This window comes from Antechinus flavipes, chromosome 1 (assembly GCF_016432865.1).
Source record: "Antechinus flavipes isolate AdamAnt ecotype Samford, QLD, Australia chromosome 1, AdamAnt_v2, whole genome shotgun sequence".
Taxonomy (NCBI): domain Eukaryota; kingdom Metazoa; phylum Chordata; class Mammalia; order Dasyuromorphia; family Dasyuridae; genus Antechinus; species Antechinus flavipes.
This window is the reverse complement of record NC_067398.1, coordinates 173,025,718-173,046,497: the sequence shown is the minus strand read 5'-3', so window position 1 is coordinate 173,046,497 and position 20,780 is coordinate 173,025,718.

Sequence of the window (20,780 nt, the reverse complement as noted above, 5' to 3'; positions counted from 1 at the left end):
GGGGCAAAGTTTATTGTAATTGTAATGTCAATTGAAGTGGGTTAAGTTACAAAGGAATTTGGCAAAGAATCCAGAGGAAGAAGATAATTCATAGAACAAAGTTAAGAGAGATCAGAGCTTCCTGTGGCTTACTTTTGTCTCAGGAATTTGGTTATCACTAAGCAGCAGATTATTTGATAGTCAACAATGTTTGTAGGATTATTCTAAGGCAAGAAGACTTTAGAATCATTGACAGATTGTTAGAACAATAGCAATCTAAGGTCAGTGGATTTTAGGATTACTGCTATATTTCCCTAAGAAGCTGTATCCCCTTCAATGGAAATTAAGAGTATATTTAAACAAGTAATAACAGGAACACAGATATAGAGTTGGAGACAAGTAATATATAAAAAAGTATCTTGGCCACATCTAAGATATTATTGGGGAATCACAGTCTGAAGTTGAAAAATATAGCCCAGGGACTAGAATGGCAATTCTCTTTATCACTATCTGCTTATCAAGACACTTTTCCTATCCTTTCAATTTCCCACAATAAAAGTTCCTTCTCACTACACATTTTTGTCAGATGTTAGGGAACGTGCAGATTTAACTAACCTTTATTCCACTTTCCTCTAGTGTCACTGTGAGCCTAGGGCAACTAAAGACTAGATTAAACTTTGAACTTTCTCCACCATGTCCTTGTGATATGATTTAGGCTCTTCCCCTGCCAGGAAGAAGCTATTATAAGATAATTCTCTTATCAGATAATTTCCAGACTATCTAGGAAGAAGCTCTTTAGCAGCCCCTATTGTCTATCTTCCAACCTCTGAGTACCTTCAACCAACTTGTTGAGATATTAATTAGTTTATAGAGAGGTCTGAAACCTGGTCTGCCTCCTGGCTCCTGACCTCTCCCTCAGAGTACTTGTCTTTACTTCTCTGACTACACTGAGAAGAACCTTGAATGGTAAATTTTCCATATAAAAGATCTATTTCTGATGTAAATCATTGCTAAGTTTTTTTCAGGACTAAACCTATTATGAGGTACTCTTTCTCTCTTTTGTAGTGCCTTCCTTCTAAAGGCACCATTCTCCTTACTCTAATCTACTCTGATCAGTATAACCTGACAGAGAATGGCTTTTTCCCACCTCATGGAGTATTCTCTTTCTTCTAGTTAATTGTGAATTTCCCTAGGGAACTTGTCTTTTTCCTAAGTCTTAACTATATGCTCTTCCAACTCTATTTCATATTTACAATTTTTGATGTCTATTTCATACCTTCATTTTATCTATAACCTCTTCCCCTAAATAAATCTACCTTTTACCAAAAAGAATGGCCATGGTGAATATTTTACATGTTTAATTTAAACTAGGTATTGCTATCCTAACCATATCAGTTGGTAGTTAAATTTGCTTGCATTTAAATTTCATGAAGAGGAGTCAGATGGTATTTTTAAAAAGGAGGAGAGGGAAAAGGTTAGATTATGTAAGGACTTAATTATTTTCCTAACTGGTTTATGTTTTAATTTTAGATGTAAGGGGGAGCAACTGAAAGTTTTGAACATGGAAGTGACAATCTACTTGTTTCATCCCTAATCTTATTGGGAATGGTTCTGGTTTGTTCCCATTACATATGATGCTTGCTAATGGTTTTAAAAATATGCTACTGACCATTTTAAGGAAAAGTACATTGATTCCTATACTGTCTACTATAGGACTCTCTAGTGTTTTTAATAGGAATGGATGTTGCATTTTGTGAAATACTTTTTTTGTATCTATTGAGAAAATCATATAATTTTTGTTAGTTTGGTTATTGATATAGTCACTTAGGCTAATAGTTTTATTGATATTGAACCAGCCCTAAATTCCTGGTATAAATTCTACTTGGTCATGGTATATTATCCTGGGAATAACTTTCTGTAATCTCCTTGCTAATATTTTATTTAAGATTTGTGCATCAATATTCATTACAGAAATTGGCTTATAATTTTCTTTCTCTGTGTGACCCTACTTGATTTTAGTATCAGCACCATATCTGTGTCATGAAAGGAATTTTGTGAGGCTTCTTTTTTCCCTATTTTTTTTCTGAATTGTTTGCATAGTATTGAAATTACTTGTTCTTTAAATGGGTAATAGAATTCACATGTAAATCTTTGGTCCTGAAGATTTTTTCATAGGGAATTGTTTAATAGCTTGTTCATTTTTTTTTCTAAAATGGGACTATGTAAGTAATTTATTTTCTCTTCTGGAAAGAGTTGGGAATCTATATTTTTGTAAGTATTCCCTAATTTATTTAGATTATCAGATTTATTGATATATAGTTGGGCAAAATAATTCCTAATTATTACTCTAATGTCCTCTTCATTAGCAGAAAGTTCTCCCTTTTCATTTTTGATATTAACAATTTAATTTTCTTCTTTCCTTTTTCCAATCAAATTATGTAAAGATTTATCTATTTTGTTTTTTTTTATTATTTTCAGAATTTCAAATTTGATATTTACTTGGGGATTTTTTTATTTGTTCTTTTTCTAACTTTTTTAGTTGCATACCCAATTTATATATCTTCTCTGTTTTATACAAGTAAACATCTAGAGATATTAAATTTGTCCTAAGAACTTCTTTGGCTGCATCCAATAAATTTTGGTTTATTGTCTCATTACTGTCATTCTCTTAAATGAAATTATTGATTGTTTCTATGATGTATTGTTTCAGCCACTCATTATTTTTCCCCCTAAGGCAATTGGGGTTAAGTGATTTGCCTAGGGTGCCACAGCTAGGAAGTGTTAAGTATGTGAGGCCAAATTTGAATTCAGGACACCTGACTTCAGGGCTGATGCTATATCCATTGTGCCACCTAACTGCCCCCATTCATTTTAATTGGATCTATTTTTGTTTTTGCTTGATATGTGATCAGTTTTTCTATCCCTGCTTTTTTTACTTCAGCTGAAGCAAATAGATTCTGCTTCCGCCCTTTACCTTAATCTGAATGGATCACTCTGCTTTAAATATGTTTCTTCTAAACAATAAATTATAGGATACTGGTTTTTAACCCAATCTACTATTCCCTTCTGTTTTATGTGAGAGTTCATCCCATTCACATTCACAGTGATGAATTCTGTGTTCCCTCTTTTCCCCCAACTTATCCTATTCTCTTTCATTTCCCTTTTTCTGTTTTTCTCAGTATTTTGCTTCTGACTAACACCTCCCTCAAAAGGCCCTCCTGTTTTATGGCCCTTCCTCTTTTCTTAAAACTTTCCCCTTCTCTTCTGTTTTTCCTTTTATTAGCTTTCCCCTTTCCTGTCCCCTTTCCACTTTTACTTCCTTATAGGATGAGAGAAATTTCTCTGTGAAGCTAAATATATCTGAGATGCTCTCTTAGAGCCAAATCTGAATAGAGTAAAATTCACACAATGCTAGTCCTCTTTCCTTCTTTCCCTCAAACATAATATGTTTTTTTACCCACTTCATGAGATGGAATTGACTCCATTTTAACTCTATTTTCCTCTTCCTTCAGGAGAATCCCATTTCTTGCTTTGCTTTATTTTTTACCTCATTGCAATAAAATCAAATTATATGTGCACCCTTTAAATATACCCACAACAGAGATACAGATCTCAAGAGTTAAACATATTATCTTCCCATATAAGGATGGAAGCTTTTTAACTTTAAAAAGAAAGGTTTTTTTTTTTTTTGCTTTCTTTTCTACCTTTTTATGCTTGTTTTTAGCTCTGTAGTTGAAGATCAAATTTTCTGTTTAGCTCTGTTCTTTTCATCAGAAAGAAATGAAATTCACCTGTATCATTGAAGGTCCCTCTTCTTCCCTGAAAGATAATGCTCAATTTTAATGGATAGTTGATTCTAGGCTGCAATTCAAATTCTTATAAATCTGAAATATAGTTTTGATTTTCCTTGAAGTATTTATTTTTAGGTCTCTTTCAGGAGGTGATTGATGAATTCTTTCAATGAATATTTTATACTCTGGTTTTAGGATATGAGTAGTTTTCCTAGATGATTTTTAAAAAGATGATGTCTAGGCTTTTTTTTTTTTCAACATTTTTCAGCAAGTTTTCAGCGAGTCCAATAATTCTTATATTATCTATCCTGGATCTATTTTCTAGGTCAGTTTTTTTTTTTTTTCCCCCAAATAGGTGCTTCACATTTTCTCTGTTTTTTCTTTTTTTTTTTTTTTTTGGTTTTATTTGACTGATTCTTGAAGTCTCATTGAGTCATTCACTTCCACTTGTCCAATTCTAATTTTAGTGAATTATTTTCTTCAGTTAGCTTTTTTATCTTCTTTTGCATTTGGACAATTGAACTTTCAAATGAGATATTTTGTTTTTTGATTTTTTTTTCATTTCACAAATTCTGTTTTGCAGTGAATTGGTTTCTTTTATAAATCTATTTTATAACAAGTTATATTTTTTTCCATTTCACTAAATCTATTTTTAAGGAGTTTTCTTCTGAATTTTTGTTTTCTTTTTCAAACTTTTTTGTAAAGTTCTCATTTCATTTCCCAATTTTCTTTCTAACTTCTCATGGTATATGCTTCTTCTTCTAATATTTGATAACTAAACATTATGAGAGAAATCTAGCACTAAGATGACTGACCTAAATTCATACATGGGATTTGTTTTATATTTATATTAGAAGATAGCAGAGGATGAAAGATACCAGGAATACATCTTTCTGAAACACTTTTTTTGTGTGTGTGTGATGGCTAGGCTTGATCCAATTAGTATTCAGTTTTGTCCCTGAGGATCTATACAGAGATGTTTTAGGCTTTTGCAATCCCTATTCTTTACTTCATTTCTTTGTTACCTAGCCCTAATAATTGAATAGATGTTACCTCAGTCAAAGTGAAGCATATTATTAGCTTAAAAAAAAAAAAACAAAAAACAAGAACTTCCATGGTACCCAGGGCCATCTCCAGTCATCCTGATTTATATCTAGTTATTGAATCCAGAGGGATCTGGAGAACAATGTAAGGCTGACAACTTTGCATCACCCTCTCTCACTCAAATCCAATTCACCTACATATCATGACATTACCTCTCTGATGTAGAACAAACAACAATAACAACAATAACTACAATAATTGCCATCCTTGTATTTCTCCATCCAAAGTCCAAGCCAAGGAAAGTTTTTTTTTTCTTTTTTGTTGCTGTTTTGTTTTGTTTATGTTTTTGTTTTTAAAAATCTTTTCTCCTTTAGTTGCTGAGGTGATAATTAGTGATTGTGCCATGGCACTTTTCTCCAGTGCCTTTTTCCACTATGTCACATAGTTTTACTCACAACAATCATGTGAGTTAGGTAGTGGAAATATTAGGGATAGAAACTAGACCTGTGACTTCATTGTTATAGATAATTTGGGGGTATGAAAAATGCTCTATTAATATAAATAAGCATCCTTTTGTAACTTGGTTTAAGCTCTATTAAATATATTTATATCTAAAATATTGAGAAGTGATTTACTCACATCCCATAGGCTATTTGTGTGTGTGAAGCAGATGGAATGGAACACTTATCTCTGATTCAGGCTCTCTTTCCACTAGATGATACTTCCTCTCAAATGCAGATAAAATCATACATATTTTACAGAGGAGGAATGTGAGAGCTGGAGTGGTAAAATGGTTTGCCCAAATATCAGAAGTAGTAAGATATAATAGTACAGCTTGATACAGCTGTTCTGATTTTTTTGTTTATGCCCTCATGCCTCTTACATAATGGAGTAGTTGAAAAATGTTGGAATGCTTGAGCTCTCTAATGTAGTGATCATAAAGTAATGGAAACAGATGGAAAAGGGCTAAGTCTTTCAACAGTAAACAGTGCATAACTGCACCCAAGATTAACTACTGATAAGTAAGCAATTTAGTACCACTGAGAAAGGTTTTCTGACTGATGAACACAGAATCAGTCCTGGGCCTACCAATTAAAGTACTCATCTAATTCTACTATTGCAGATGCTAATTATCTAAAGCAATCCAAATCTTTTATTCTCATCTTCTGTGCTCTGAACAAATAAAGTGATATTAATTACCTACCTTGCAAAAGATTTTCAAAACTTGCCTGGCCCACAAACCATTCCACTGGGCCTACATAACATTTAGTAACAGCACCTGTTTTCCTCATCTGTCTTTCCTTCTGTCAGGTGAGGAGAACTCAGAGTCTGCCTGAAGCAAATCCCAGAGAATTTCCCCAGAAATACTATCTTATTTTTTTTAATCTTGATTTCTAAGTTTACTTCAACTTTTTACAGGACCTGAGCATATGGTCTCATGAACATTTAACAAGAAATTGCTGTCCCTTGTCCTTGAATATTTGCCTTTGCTCTGATAATTAGAGTAACTCATATTTCCTCAATTAGGCTGGTTTTTTGCTTGTTTGTTTGTTTTTTAATGAGTGCCATGTGCTACTGGATGTCCTTTATCATTTTTCTTTCCCTGGGTAGTAAATAATCATTTCTTTGCCTGGGGTCTTCCAGATTCAGGAACTACACATGACTGGTCACCCCATTCCTCATCATTTTAACTGACATGGCTTTGACAGAAGGGAGATTAAGGAGGATAGATTTCCCCTCATTGGTTTTCTTATTTAATATTCTCAGATTCTGAGGACAACTAGAGGTAAGACCTGTCTAGAAATCCACAGGCTAACTAAAAAGAAAAATAAGATTTTGCAGTTTTTAATCATATGATCAGCCAATAGAATCCAGCACTGAGTTTATACAGTACTTTTTTTTGAGAAAGAATATTTCTATAATGAACTATGGAACTGGGCTTTTCTTTTTAAATCTCAGATCCTCTCTATGCATATGTGAACAAATCAATATTTTTTCAGACTGATTTATTTTTTTCAAGCATAGCAATAGCCAGTTTCCAATCTATCATCCAGGTATCAGCCTGGTTGATTGTAAAACAAACAGTTGATTTATGTGTGCATAAAGAAACACTCTCAACAAAGAAGATTTCAGATAGTTCAGGAGAAAATATTAAGTCAAAAATCATTTTGAATGTCAGAGAAGGAATAGACTCACTGCATCATCTTGAATCTCTATCTTTCTTGAAAGCTCCTATGACTTTTTAAAAAAAAACACCTTTTTATTTTCAAAATACATGCAAAGGGAGTTTTGCAATACCTTGAGTTTTAAATTTTTCTCCCTTCTTTCCCCATGACCCTCCCCTAGATGACAAATAATCTAATATATATTAAACATGTACAATTCTTCCATACATATTTCTACATTTATCATATTGCCCAAGAAAAATCAGATCAAAAAGGGAAAAAAATGAGAAATAAAATGAAAAGCAAGCAAACAACAACAAAAAAGGGGAAAATACTACATTGTTGTTAAGTCCAGGCTAGGACCAGCCAGGGTCAGGATAAATAAAAGTCCTTAGTCTTTAGGATGAAAAGTGAGAGAAACAGGCAAACTGCCACAAGCTTGCCAAAGATGTATCCTCGATTCTCCAGTCCAAAGTCACCAACTTCTTTCTTCCTCAGCCTGCATCAAAGTGAGTCTGGTCCTCTGTCCCTCTCCTATGATTATCTTAACACCAAACATTCACCCAGCATCAACTGTGAGAAGAGCCATTTATCCAAACATATGCTAATACAGTCATTGTCTCATATTGAATAGGTAATTAGCCTTAAATGCTCTGAAACAGCACATCTTTTTCAGAGTTTCAACCCTTTACAGGTTGTGATCCACACTCAGTTCCCACAGTCCTCTTTGGGTACAGATGGCTGTCTCCATCACAAGTCTCTTGGAATTGGTTGGAATCATCTTGCTGGAGAAAAAAAGTTACATCCATCAGAATTGGTCATCACATAATCTTGTTGCTATATACAATGTTCTCTTAGTTTTACTCACTTCACTTAGCATTAGTTTATATAAGTTTTTTCAGGCCTTTCTGAAATCATTCTGCTGATTGTTCCTTGTAGAACAATACTCTTCCATAACATTCATATACTCAATTTCTTCATCCATTCCCCAACTGATAGAAAATTCACTGTTTCCAGTTACTTACCACTTCAAAAAGGACTGCTATAAACATTTGTAAACATGTGGGCCCTTTTCCCTTTTTTATTATTTTTTTGAGGATATAGGCCCAGTAGAGACACTGATGAATCAACCTGTCTCTGACCACTTGTTTTTCTTCTAATTGTTGAATTTATTTGAGTGAAAAGTATTTTGTAATTGTGTTCATATGTTCCTGGCTTTGCCTTGGCAAATAAATTCCCAAATATTTTTTTATTGTCTACATTTACTTCAAATAGAATTTCTCTTTGTATCTCACATTGCTAGATTTTGTTGGTAGCATATAGAAATGCTAATGATTTATATGCATTTGTTTTGTATCCTGCAACTTGATAAAGTTGTGAATTGTTTCTAGTAGTTTTTTAGTTGATTCTCTAGGATTCTCATAATATCATTTGTATAGAGTGATCATTTGCTTTTCTCATTATCTACTCTAATTCCTTCAGCTTCTTTTTCTTTTCTTAATGCTAAAGCTAAAATTTCTAATACAATACTAAATAATAATGTTGATAGCAGGCAACCTTGCTTCATTCCTGATCTTACTGGAAATAGTTCTAGTTTATCCTCATTACATATGATGCTTCCTGGTAGCTTTAAATAGATACTATTGATCATTTTAAGTAAAACTCTATTTATTCCTATGCTCTCTAGTGTTTTTTAATAGGAATTTGTGTTGGATTTTGTCGAATCTTTTTCTGTATCTATTGATACAATCATATGATTTCTATTAGTTTGGTTGTTGATATAGTAAACTATGCTAATAGTTTTCCTAATATTGAATCAGCCCTGCATTCCTTATAAATTCTACTTAGTCATAGTATATTATCCTGGTGATAAGTTGCTATAATATCCTTGCTAATATTTTATTTAAGATTTTTGCATCAATATTAATTAGGGAAATTGCTCTATAATTTTATTCTTCTGTATTGACCCTTCCTGATTTAGGTTATCTGAGTTAGGAACATATCTGTGTCATAAGAGGAATTTGATAGGACTCTTTCTTTCCCTATTTTTCCAAATAGTTTTGCATAGTATTGGAATTAATTGTTCTTTAAATGTTTAGTAGAATTCACTTGTAAATCCATCTGACCTTGGATATTTTTTCTTAGAGAGTTCATCTCTTCTTTTTTTTCTCTCTCTTCTTAGTTAAATGATCACATAAAATCCCTTTTCCTTTCCTCCCCTTCAACTTATTTTGTTTACTTTGAATGCTTTCTTTTTATTTTTACTTTCTTTTTTCTAAAAAATATTTCTCTCATTTCTCTATTAATTCTCCTCCTTGTTCTTTTTTCTAGAGTTTTAATTTCTATATTCATGATCTTTAAATCTATTTTAATTTTTTTCTTTGTATTCCTGATGAGATTGAAATTTCTAAGACATATATTTTGAGTTTCCTCTTTTAATACGTTTCTATGTATTAGTTTTTAGATTTTGAGACATACCCATGTTTTTGTTTTTGTTTTTTCCTTTGATATCTCACTGTATAATTTGTCATGGATGATAGAGATAATATAAGTATTTTCCAGTGGTAAAAATGTTCCTCTGTCCCTGATTATGCAAGTCATTACTAATTACTGCTCTGTCATGATCACCCCTCCCCATTCACCATGAAATTACATCTCTGGTCCTTCTACCTTTCTTGTTATAAGTTGCTACCAGAAGCTCTGATTCCATTTGTGCCTTAAGTAGGAGTATGTACACAGAGACACAGCATTTGCTCAGAAGTAATGGGTATTCTAAACAACAAATCCCTGTACATTATACTTCTTGAACAGTCTCCATCTCCCATTTTGGACTATATCTCCTCATTCTATCTCTATAGAAATATTTGTCAGTGGGGAACAGTTCTTTTCTCTGAGAATTCCTTCTTTCTATTCCCTATTAGGGTTACTTAGATGACAAAGTAGATAGAGTGTCAGGATAATTCATATTCATGGGTTATATTTGGCTTCAGATACTTACTGGTTATGTGATCCAAAAAAAGTCAATTAATCAACTTTTTGCCCCAGTTTCCTCATCTGTAAAATGACATGGAGGAGGAAATGGCAAACCATTCTAGAATATTTTCCAAGAAAACTCCTAATGTGGTCACTAAGTGTTAGACATAACTGTTCTATCTTCCTTTCCCCTATCACTTTCCCTAGATAGCTAGTAGTCCAATGTATACTAAACACGTACAATTCTTCTGTATTTATTTCTACAATTATCCTGCTGCACAAGAAAAATCAGATCAAAAATGAGAAAGAAAATGAAATGCAAGTAAATAATACCAAAAAATTGAAAATACTATGTTGTCATCCATACTTAGTCCCCACAGTACTATTTCTGGGTGCAGGTGACTCTCTCCATTACCACTCCATTGGAACTGGCCTGAATCATCTTGCTGTTGAAAAGAGCCATGTCCATCAGAATTGATCATGATAGAATGCTGTCATTGTGTACAATATTCTCTGATTCTAGGGACTTCCCTCAGAATCAGTTCATATAAGTCTCAATAGGCCTTTCACAAATCATCCTGCTGATCCTTTCTTATAGAGCAATGACATTCAATAACATTGATAGTGTCATTTTTTAAAATTACGTTTTAAAAATCTATTTTCTAGGTCAGTTGTTTTTCATATTGTCTTCTACTTTTTCTTTCTTTTCATTTTATTTGTTTCTTGATTTCTCACAAAGTCATTAGCTTCCATTTACTCAATTTTATTTTTTTAAAGTTTTTTTTTTTTTCAGTGAATTTTTGCACACTTTGTTAGGGCAATTTTACTTTGTAAGGAATTATGTACCTTTTTTTTTTTTCATTTGGCCAATTCTTCTTTTTAAGATACTCTTCTCTCCACTGCCTTTTCAAATCTCTTTTACTGTTTATCCTGATCTGCTTGTAAGGTGTTATTCTCTTCAGGATTTTTTGCATAAGTTTCTTTTTTACCAAACTAATTTTTTATTATTTTCTTCTATCAATCATTCTCCTTTCTCTTTCTAATTTTTCATCTTGGTCTTTTATTTGATTTTCAAAATCCTTTTTGACTTTTCCAGGTTCTTATTTTTCTTGGAAGATTTGATATTAGAACTTTTTTTGTTGTCTTTTTCTAGTTTGTATTTTGATCTTCCTGTTTACCCTAGAAACTTTCTGTAGTCAGATTTTTTTTGTTGTTGTTGTTTGCTCATTTTTTCAATGACTTACTTGACTTTGAATTTTTTTTTTTTAATAGAACATGGCTTCCAATTTTGAAGGGTACCAAGTTTCAGGATTTTGTGCAGCTATTTTCAAAGATCTTTGTAGGGACCTGGAAATTTTGAGGTTTTCCAAGGTAGTATGATCTAAGATAAGTTGTTTACTACTCTACTGACCTGTCCTTTAGTGTGTGAGTAATAACAAGCAGTTTTTTTCTGCTCTGAAACTGTGAGGAGTGACTCCACTGTGTCATTCTGATGCTCCTCCTTGTCCTGGGACCACTACCAGCATCTGGATATGGGCAAAGCAACAGTCTCAATGCTCATAAGAAGACTCTTGCAATTTTTTAAAAAATTTTATTTATTTGTTTATTTATTTAGTTTTAGTTTTATAAATTCATTTTAATAAAGCTTTTTATTTTCAAAACATATTCATGGATAATTTGACAATATTGACCCTTGCATAGCCTTGTGTTTCAGATTTTCTCCTCCTTCCCCCAACTCCTCCCCTAGATGTCAAGCAATTCAATATATGTTAAACATGTTAAAATATATGTTAAATCTAATATGTATAAACATATTTATATAATTCTCTTGATGCTCAAGAGAAATCAGATAAAAAAGAAAATAAATGAGTAAGAAAACAAAATAAACAAAATGCAAGAGAACAATGAAAAGAGTGAAAATGTTTATGATCCTCACTTAAGTCCCAGAGTACTCTCTCTGAATGTAGATGGCTCTCATCACAAGATTATTGGAACTGGCATCAATCATTGCATTGTAGGAAAGAGTCACATTTATAAGAACTGATCATCATATAATCTTGTTGTTGTCATGTATAATGATCTCCTGGTTCTGCTCATTTCATTTAGCATCAGTTTATGTAAGTCTCTCCAGGTCTCTCTGAAATCATCCTCCTGATCATTTCTCATAGAATAATAATGTTCTATAACATTCATATACCATAAGTTATTCACCCATACTCCAACTGAGGGGCACCTACTTAGTTTCCAGTTTCTTGCCACTTCCAAAAGGACTACCACAAACATTTTTGCACATGTAGGTCCTTTCCTCCTTTAAGATCTCTTTGGGATATAATCCCAGTAGAAACACTGCTGGATCAAAGGGTATGAATAGTTTGATAATTTTTTGAGCATAGTTCCAAATTGCTCTGCAGAATGGCTGGATCTGTTCACAATCATCAACAATTTAGTAGTTTTCCCACATCCTCTCCAGCATTCATCTTTGTCTTTTCCTGTCATCTAACCTGTCTGAAAGGTATATAGTGGTATCTCATAGTTGTACTAATTTGCATTTCTTTGATCAATAGTGATTTGGAATACCTTCTCATATGATTAGAAATAGTTTTAATTTCTTTATGTGAAAATTCTCTGTTTATGTTGGAATACATGGGAGCCACCTGACAGTGGCTGCTGGAGATGCAACCCAGACCTGCAGAATGGATCTTCTCTTGTGAGAAGATGATACAAGGAGACTGAGAAGCAGTTGCTGTTGTCTGATCTCTCTGACTGAGAGGCTATTGCATTGTCCGACCTTTTTCCTCTTCTCTCTGCCTCCAATTTATCTCATTCCCAGTCTGCAACACCTGTGTCAGCAAAGGCTGCCCTGCAACTCTTTCAGATGTTATGATCCACAGTTGTGGATGCTCTCAGAGAACTGACTTGTCACTTAACAATTCCCCATTTTTTTGTTTTATGTAAATTATAGACAGAATTAATAATTTCACTCAAGATAATGACAACAAAGAGACATCATACCAAAATTTATGGAATGCAGTCAAAACGGTAATAAGAGGAAATTTTATATCCGTACAGGCTTCCTTGAATAAAATAGAGAAAGAAAAGATCAATGAATTGGGCTTGCAACTAAGAAAAAGACCAAATTAAAGCCGCCCAATCAAATACTAAATTTGAAATTCTAAAATTAAAAGGAGAAAATAATATTGAAAGTAAAAGAACTATTGAACTAATAAACAAAACTAAGAGTTGGTTCTATGAAAAAACAATTAAATAGATAAGCTTTTGGTAAATCTGATTAGAAAAAGGAGGGAGGAAAATCAAATTAGTAGTCTTAAAAATGAAAAGGGAGAACTTTCCACCAATGAAGAGGAAATTAGAGAAATAATAAGAAGTTACTTTGCCCAACTTTATGCCAATAAATTTGATAACCTAAGTGAAATGGATGACTACCTCCAAAAATATAGGCTTCCCAGATTAACAGAGGAGGAAGTAAATTGCTCGAATAGTCCCATTTCAGAAAAAGAAATAGAACAAGCTATTAATCAACTCCCTAAGAAAAAATCCTCAGGAGTAGATAGATTTACATGTGAATTCTACCAGACATTTAAAGAACAATTGGCCCCAATGCTATATAAATTATTTGATAAAATAGGGAATGAAGGAGTCCTACCAAATTCCTTTTATGACACAGACATGGTACTGATACCTAAACCAGATAGGCTGAAAACAGAGAAAGAAAATTATAGACCAATCTCCCTAATGAATATTGATGCTAAATCTTAAATAAGATATTAGCAAAAAGACTACAGAAAATTATCCCCAGGATAATACATTATGATCAAGTAGGATTTATACCAGGAATGCAGGGATCATTCAATATTAGGAAAACTATCGGTATAATTGGTCACATTAATAACCAAATTAACAAAAACCCTATATCATCTCAATAGATGCAGAAAAAGCATTTGATAAAATCCAACATCCATTCCTATTAAAAACATTTAAGAGTATAGGAATAAATGGATTTTTTCCTTAAAATAATTAGTAGCCTCTAATTAAAACTATCAGTAAGCATCATATGTAATGGGGAAAAACTGCAACCATTCCCAATAAGATCAGGAGTGAAACAAGGCTGACCACTATCACCATTACTATTCAATATTGTATTAGAAATGCTAGCTTTGACAATAAGAGTTGAGAAAGAAATTAAAGGAATTAGAGTAGGCAATGAGGAAACCAAATTATCACTTTTTGCTGATGATATAATGGTATACTTAGAGAACCCCAGAGATTCTACTAAAAAGCTATTATAAATAATCCACAACTTTAGCAAAGTTGCAGGATACAAAATAAACCCACATAAATCATCATCATTCTTACATATCATTAACAAAATCCAACAGTCAGAGTTACAAAGAAAAATTCCATTTAAAGTAACTACTGTAATATAAAATACTTAGGGATCTATCTGCCAAGGGGAAATCAGAAACTTTATGAGCAAAATTACAAAACACTTTTCAAACAAATTAAGTCTGATCTAACCAATTGGAAAAATATTAAATGCTCCTGGATAGAGTGAGCAAATATAATAAAGATGACAATACTACCTAAACCAATTTATTTGTTAGTGCTATACCAGTCAGACTCCCCCAAAACTATTTTAATGACCTACAAAAAATAACAACAAAGTTCATATGGAAAAACAAAAGGTCAAGAATTTCAAGGGAATTAATGAAAAAAAAATCAAATGAAGGTGGCTTAGCTGTACCAGATAATGCGGAATATTGGAGGGGATGTGGGAAAACAGGGACACTGATACATTGTTGGTGGAATTGTGAATACATCCAATCATTCTGGAGAGCAATTTTGAACTATTCAAAAAGTTATCAAACTGTGCATACCCTTTGATCCAGCAGTGTTACTACTGGGCTTATATCCCAAAGAGATTTTAAAGAAGGGAAAAAGACCTGTATGTGCAAGAATGTTTGTAGCAGCCTTATTTGTAGTAGCTAGAAACTGGAAACTGAGTGGATGCCCATCAATTAGAGAATAAATTGTGGTATATGAATATTATGGAATATTGTTGTTTGGTAAGAAATGATCAACAGGATGATTTCAGAAAGGCCTGGAGAGATTTACATGAACTGATGCTGAGTGAAACGAGCAGGGCCAGGAGATCCTTATATACTTCAATAACAATACTATATGATGATCAATTCTGATGGACCTGGCCATCTTCAGCAATGAGATGAACCAAACCAGTTCCAATGAAACAGTAATGAACTGAACCAGCTACGCCCAGTGAAAGAACTCTGGTAGATGACTAAGAACCATTACATTGAATTCCCAATCCCTATATTTTTGCCTGCCTGCATTTTGGATTTTCTTCACAGGCTAATTGCACAATATTTCAGAGTCTGATTCTTTTTGTACAGGAAAATAATGGTTTGTCATGTATACTTATTGTGTATCTCATTTATACTTTAATATATTTAATATCTACTGGTCATCCTGCCATTTAGGGGAGGGGATGGGGGAAAGGAGGGGAAAAATTGGAACAAAAGGTTTGACAATTGTTAATGCTATATAATTACCCATACATATAACTTGTAAATAAAAAGTTATGAAAAAAAAGAACAGAAATCAATGTTTAAAAGTGAACAAAAAAGAAAAAAAGGACTCTGACCATCGATAGGTATTATGGAGACAGAAGAACAAACCGTAAACCTTGAGGACACTAAAGGCAAAATATCTCCAGATGAAATTTCAAAAGGTAATATGGGTTGTTCTGCAATTCAAAAAGGTCTCTGGGAAGGATTCAAAAAGGATCATAAAAGAGACATAAAAGAAAACCAGGGAAAAGAAATGAGACTTTCAGAAAAAAGAAATATAGAAATTGTCTGAAGAAAACTACTCCTTAAAAAATAAATTTGGTGAAATGAAAAAAATGAAAAAAGAACTCATTTAAAAGTTCAATTGGGCCAAATGCAAAAGGTGGTTAAAAAGTTAACTTAGAGAAAATACTCTGTTAAAATTAGAATTGTACAAATGAAAGTGAATAATTCAATAAGACAAGAAGACTCAGGCAACCAAAACTAAAAAAAGAGGGGAAAAAAGAAAATGTAAAATGCCTCATTGGAGGAACAACTGACCTAGAAATAGATCTGGGGGGCAGAGTCAAGATGGTGGTATAAAGGCAGGAAATTATGCTATCTCTTCCCTAAACTGCTCCAAATTCTTTTAAAGGACTCTAAACAAATGTTAGAGTATCAGAACATACAAAAAGATGGATCAGAACATTTTCTGGCCAAAGACAAATTAGGAGTTCAACAGAAAATGTCTATTACACCTGAGTGGAAGTCCTGGGGCAGAACACACTGGGCAGGACATGCTAATGAATCTCTGGATCCATTCCCAGCCCCACCCAGCCTGACCTATGAATCACCTGCAGTCCTGGTGGCTTCCAAACCTCTCACCCAGAGACACAAAAAAGTAGCTGGAAATTCAGCAAAAAAGTTCTGTGGAACGAGAGTGGAACCTCAGTGCATAACCTCAGCATGTAATCTCAGCAAAGGATGGCCTCAGCTCCAGCCCAGATCCCAGTGTCATCACGGCAGGACCTCTGAATCAGCAGCAGTGCTCGAGCACTTTGGATCGCCCAGGCTAGCGATACCAGGTAGGACTCCAGAGATGAGTGCAGAGGAACAGTGGGGGAAACAGCAATTGAGGTTAAGTAAATAGTTTAGGATTACACACTAGGTGTTAAATGTTAACTGTCTGAAGCCTGATTTGAACTCAGGTCTTTTTGTCATCAGGGCTCATGCTTTTTCACTATGCCATCTAACTTTCCCACTTGAAATTCTCTAGAAATGCTCAACATGGTACTCCCTCAAGTCCTGGATCTACCTAAAACATTTTTGTTTTGGGTTACCATACCCAAGACTATTAATGGATCCACTCAAGGTTCTGTTTGGATTATGTTGTGTTTTGGCTCATTCTTATGCAGGCACACTTCTCTAAATTCTATGTAAGGTAAACTTTCTAGATTTATGTGAGAGGAGCTGTACCTCCTTTCCTGCTAGCTCTTCTTTACCAAACAATCTATAATATTTCTCGCTAAAAGTATTTTAGATTTGGGGATCTGTTATCATGATTATTCATTTCTTTTTCTCTTTTTACTGGGAATAATTTATTTCATTACTTCTTGCTATATTTGTCATATATATATATATATTTACATTCTCATTTTTCTGTTGTCTGGAATGCTTGCTAAGTAAATAATCTGTTTAGGTCTGATTTCCTTCGACGTATACTTCAAATGTCTCTCTTATTCAACATCTTATCTTTTCTCATTAAGAGTTAACTTCATATTTGCATGATATATCAACTTGGATTGTTTTGAGCTTCTATGTTTTTTGGAACACATTGTTTTATCCCCTTTTGTATTTTCTAGAGATTAAAAAAAAGTCTTTTTATATTTAAATTTGACTTTCCTTTATATTTTTGTCATTTGTCATTCAAATTGTTCAATATATGCATCATTGTTATACAATTATTTTGCTACACAAAATTCAAATGATTTCTTATGTTCTTCTGGGAGTTGTATAACTCTTAAATTGGTTCTGTTTTTCCTGCCTTCATAATAAATATTTTTGCTTGAATAAAGGTAGTGCTTTCTATTATCTTTTTTTTTTTTTGATTAACATTACCTGTGTAATCTTCTAATCTGAAAAGATCAACTGGTCCCTTCAATTCCTTTCTGTAATTTACCAGTTCCTCACAATACCTGTATTTTAATGAAAGTGCTCACTCTAACTGTGCTCACTCCTTTCTGGGCTCTACTCATGAGTTTTCAGAATTCATTCTAGTCCCATTCCTGTTTTTAGCTATTTGTATGTTTTGTATAACTCTATTAAATTGTAAACTTGAAAGCAGGGACATTTTGTTTTTATTTGTTTGCATTTTTATTCCCAGTGTTTAACATCACTGGCAAGCACTCAATAAATATATGTTGACTTGACTTCTGATCATTCAAATTCCCTTCTGTGCATTTATATTCTCATCAACTGTTCTCTGTTGTTTCATTTTAATACTTGCTACCATAGATTTATTTTTTTTTATTCTACCAATTATTTCTGCTGTCTGGACTTAAATTTCAATTTATGATTTTTATTTTTTCTTGAACCCTTCAGAAGTATGTTGCAATGGTTGCATGTTCTCTTGACAATCCACAGAATACTTTGCCTCGGGTGCTGATTCATTTCATTGTCTCTTAGAATATAAATTCAGAGATGACCAGGCTTATTTAATTTGTTTTATTTGGTTATAACCAAAATTGCAAACTGTTTTCTTCCATTTGATATTTTATAATCTCAGTCTTTTCTCTATCATTCCCTGACTCTTTCTCTTCTCTCAGTTGAAAGAACTACCATTTTAGTAATCCTCAAATTTATTAATCTTAGTATTTGATTTACCATTCTCCCATTACATATATATTCAACCAGTTGTGGAATCTTATCATATATATCTCCATAAAATCTTTCAAATTCATTCTTTCCTTGTGATCATACAGCCACTAATTTTCCCTTATTTTTTTTAGTAATTGGTCTCCTCTCACAAATATCTCTTTTCTCATTTCTATCCTCCATTGTGACATATTGAGCCTAACACAATATTACAAATGAATTCTAATTAGCAGATCATACAGTGGAAATATAATAGCTCATTCTCATAATATAGACTAGAATATTTTCATAACAGAGAATTCCTTTCTTAATGTAGTCCAATGGCTTTCTTGGCTACCATGTCTCACATTGGCTCATGTAGCTTGCAGTCCCAGAAAATCAATGGACTATTTTTCCCCCAGAAAAAAAAAATAAGCCTGCCTAATTCTCCCTCTTTAATTTTATATCTAAACAAATGTAAAACTGTGTTATACTTTTTAAAATTTCATCTTATATTCAGGTGTTTTGTGCATCATAGACCTCTTTATCTGTAATGGAGGATATGGATGCCTTCTCCATTCACTTTTTTGTTAATTCATAAAATGAAATACATATGATTACAAAGAAAATTAATTATATTAAAATACAGTAATTTAAACATATATTTTTAAAGTTAATGTATAAAAGCCCATGTTCTGGAATGTAGAACTTTTCTAGATTCTGAATATATTTTTCAATGTGTTAGTCTTTCCTTATATTTGTGTGATTTGGAAATTTGATGGATATTCCATGTAATTATTCACTTGATGAAGACAAACATGCACACATATACTAATATAATGTATGTATGGTTATATACCTATATATGTGTAAATATATTCATGTGTTGTATATATGTATACATATGTTCATGGGGTATTCAAATAGAAACTTTTGTCATATTTACAACACACCATTAATACTGTTCTTGAGTTCATTTTACAATCAGTTTTGAGTACATCTAATCATATTATCTTGTAGAAGGCTGAAACTCCAAAAAGGTATGCTTGTATCAGACAACTGAGCACTTAAGGCTAATTACTTATTAGATGTGAGACAAAGACTCTATTAGCATATATTTGGATAAATGGCTTTTCTCATTCTTGTTGCTTGCTGAATGTTTCATGTTAAGATAATCAGGAGGCAAGATTGGATGATGGAAGGAGAAAAGCCAGAGTGAGTTGGCAGCAGAAAGAGGAGAGAGGCTGGGGACTCAGGACTACAGAATCAAGGAGAGAACTTTGACAAGCCATGTGGCAGTTTTCCTGCCTTCTTCATTTCCCCCTCTAAAGACCAAGGACTTTAATTTGTCTTTACTCTGGCTGACCTTGAAGCCCTCCATGGAGCTAGCCTGTATTCTACATTATCTAGTTCATATATCTCTATCCTTTCCACAAGAAAACTATATAATAATTTATTAAATGCTTTATGAAAATCCAGATAAACTGCAACTAAATCCTTATTCTCATCTAATAGTGTGTGTCATGACACACTTGATAAAGCTCTACTATCTGTTTTCAATCATTACTTCATCTTAAAAAAAATATTCACCAACCATATCTTTATTGATCCATACTGGAATTTCCCTAGGACTCAAAATCAATCTTACTAGTCTAAAGTTAACAGACTGTATGTCATACTTTTCTCAAATTAGGAAAACATTTTCCCTTTGTCAATCTCATGACATTATTGTCATTGTCTTATTTTTTTTTAAACATCACTGACATTTGCTCAGCAATTTCATATAATACTTTTTCTTTTCAGTGCCAGTGATGCAGTACATCTGAACATTATTTCTGAATTCATCAAGGACAACTTCATGCTCACTATTTCCTTAATTCTCTTAGTTCTCTTCTTATTCTTAGCCATTTTCCTGTCACTACTAGGGCAAAGTTTTTTCCCTTTGTAAAAAAAAAAAAAGATAAAATAAAATTCTAGAATATATGTCTTCTCTCTCTTCTTTTTAATCTTCTTGCTGTCTGTCCTGAGGAACAGTCAAAACTACTTTTCTGTTTTCCTTATCCCCCACAACATATCCTCCACAAAAAAAAAACAAAAACAAAAACAAAAAAACAAAACAAAACAAACAAACAAACAAAAAAAAACCTCTCAACATTCTTTTTGTTCTTTTTCATTTCAATTTCAATTCATTTTTAAAGAATAATGTTGGTAATAATATTAATGAAGAAGATGATGGTGATAGCTAATATTTCTACAGGGTAGCTCAGTGATACAATTGAAATCAGAAAGACTCATAATCCTAAATTCATATCTTATTAACACTTACTTAGTTATGTGACCATGAAAAAATCACTTAATCCTGTTTTCCTCAGTTCCTCATCTGTAAAGTG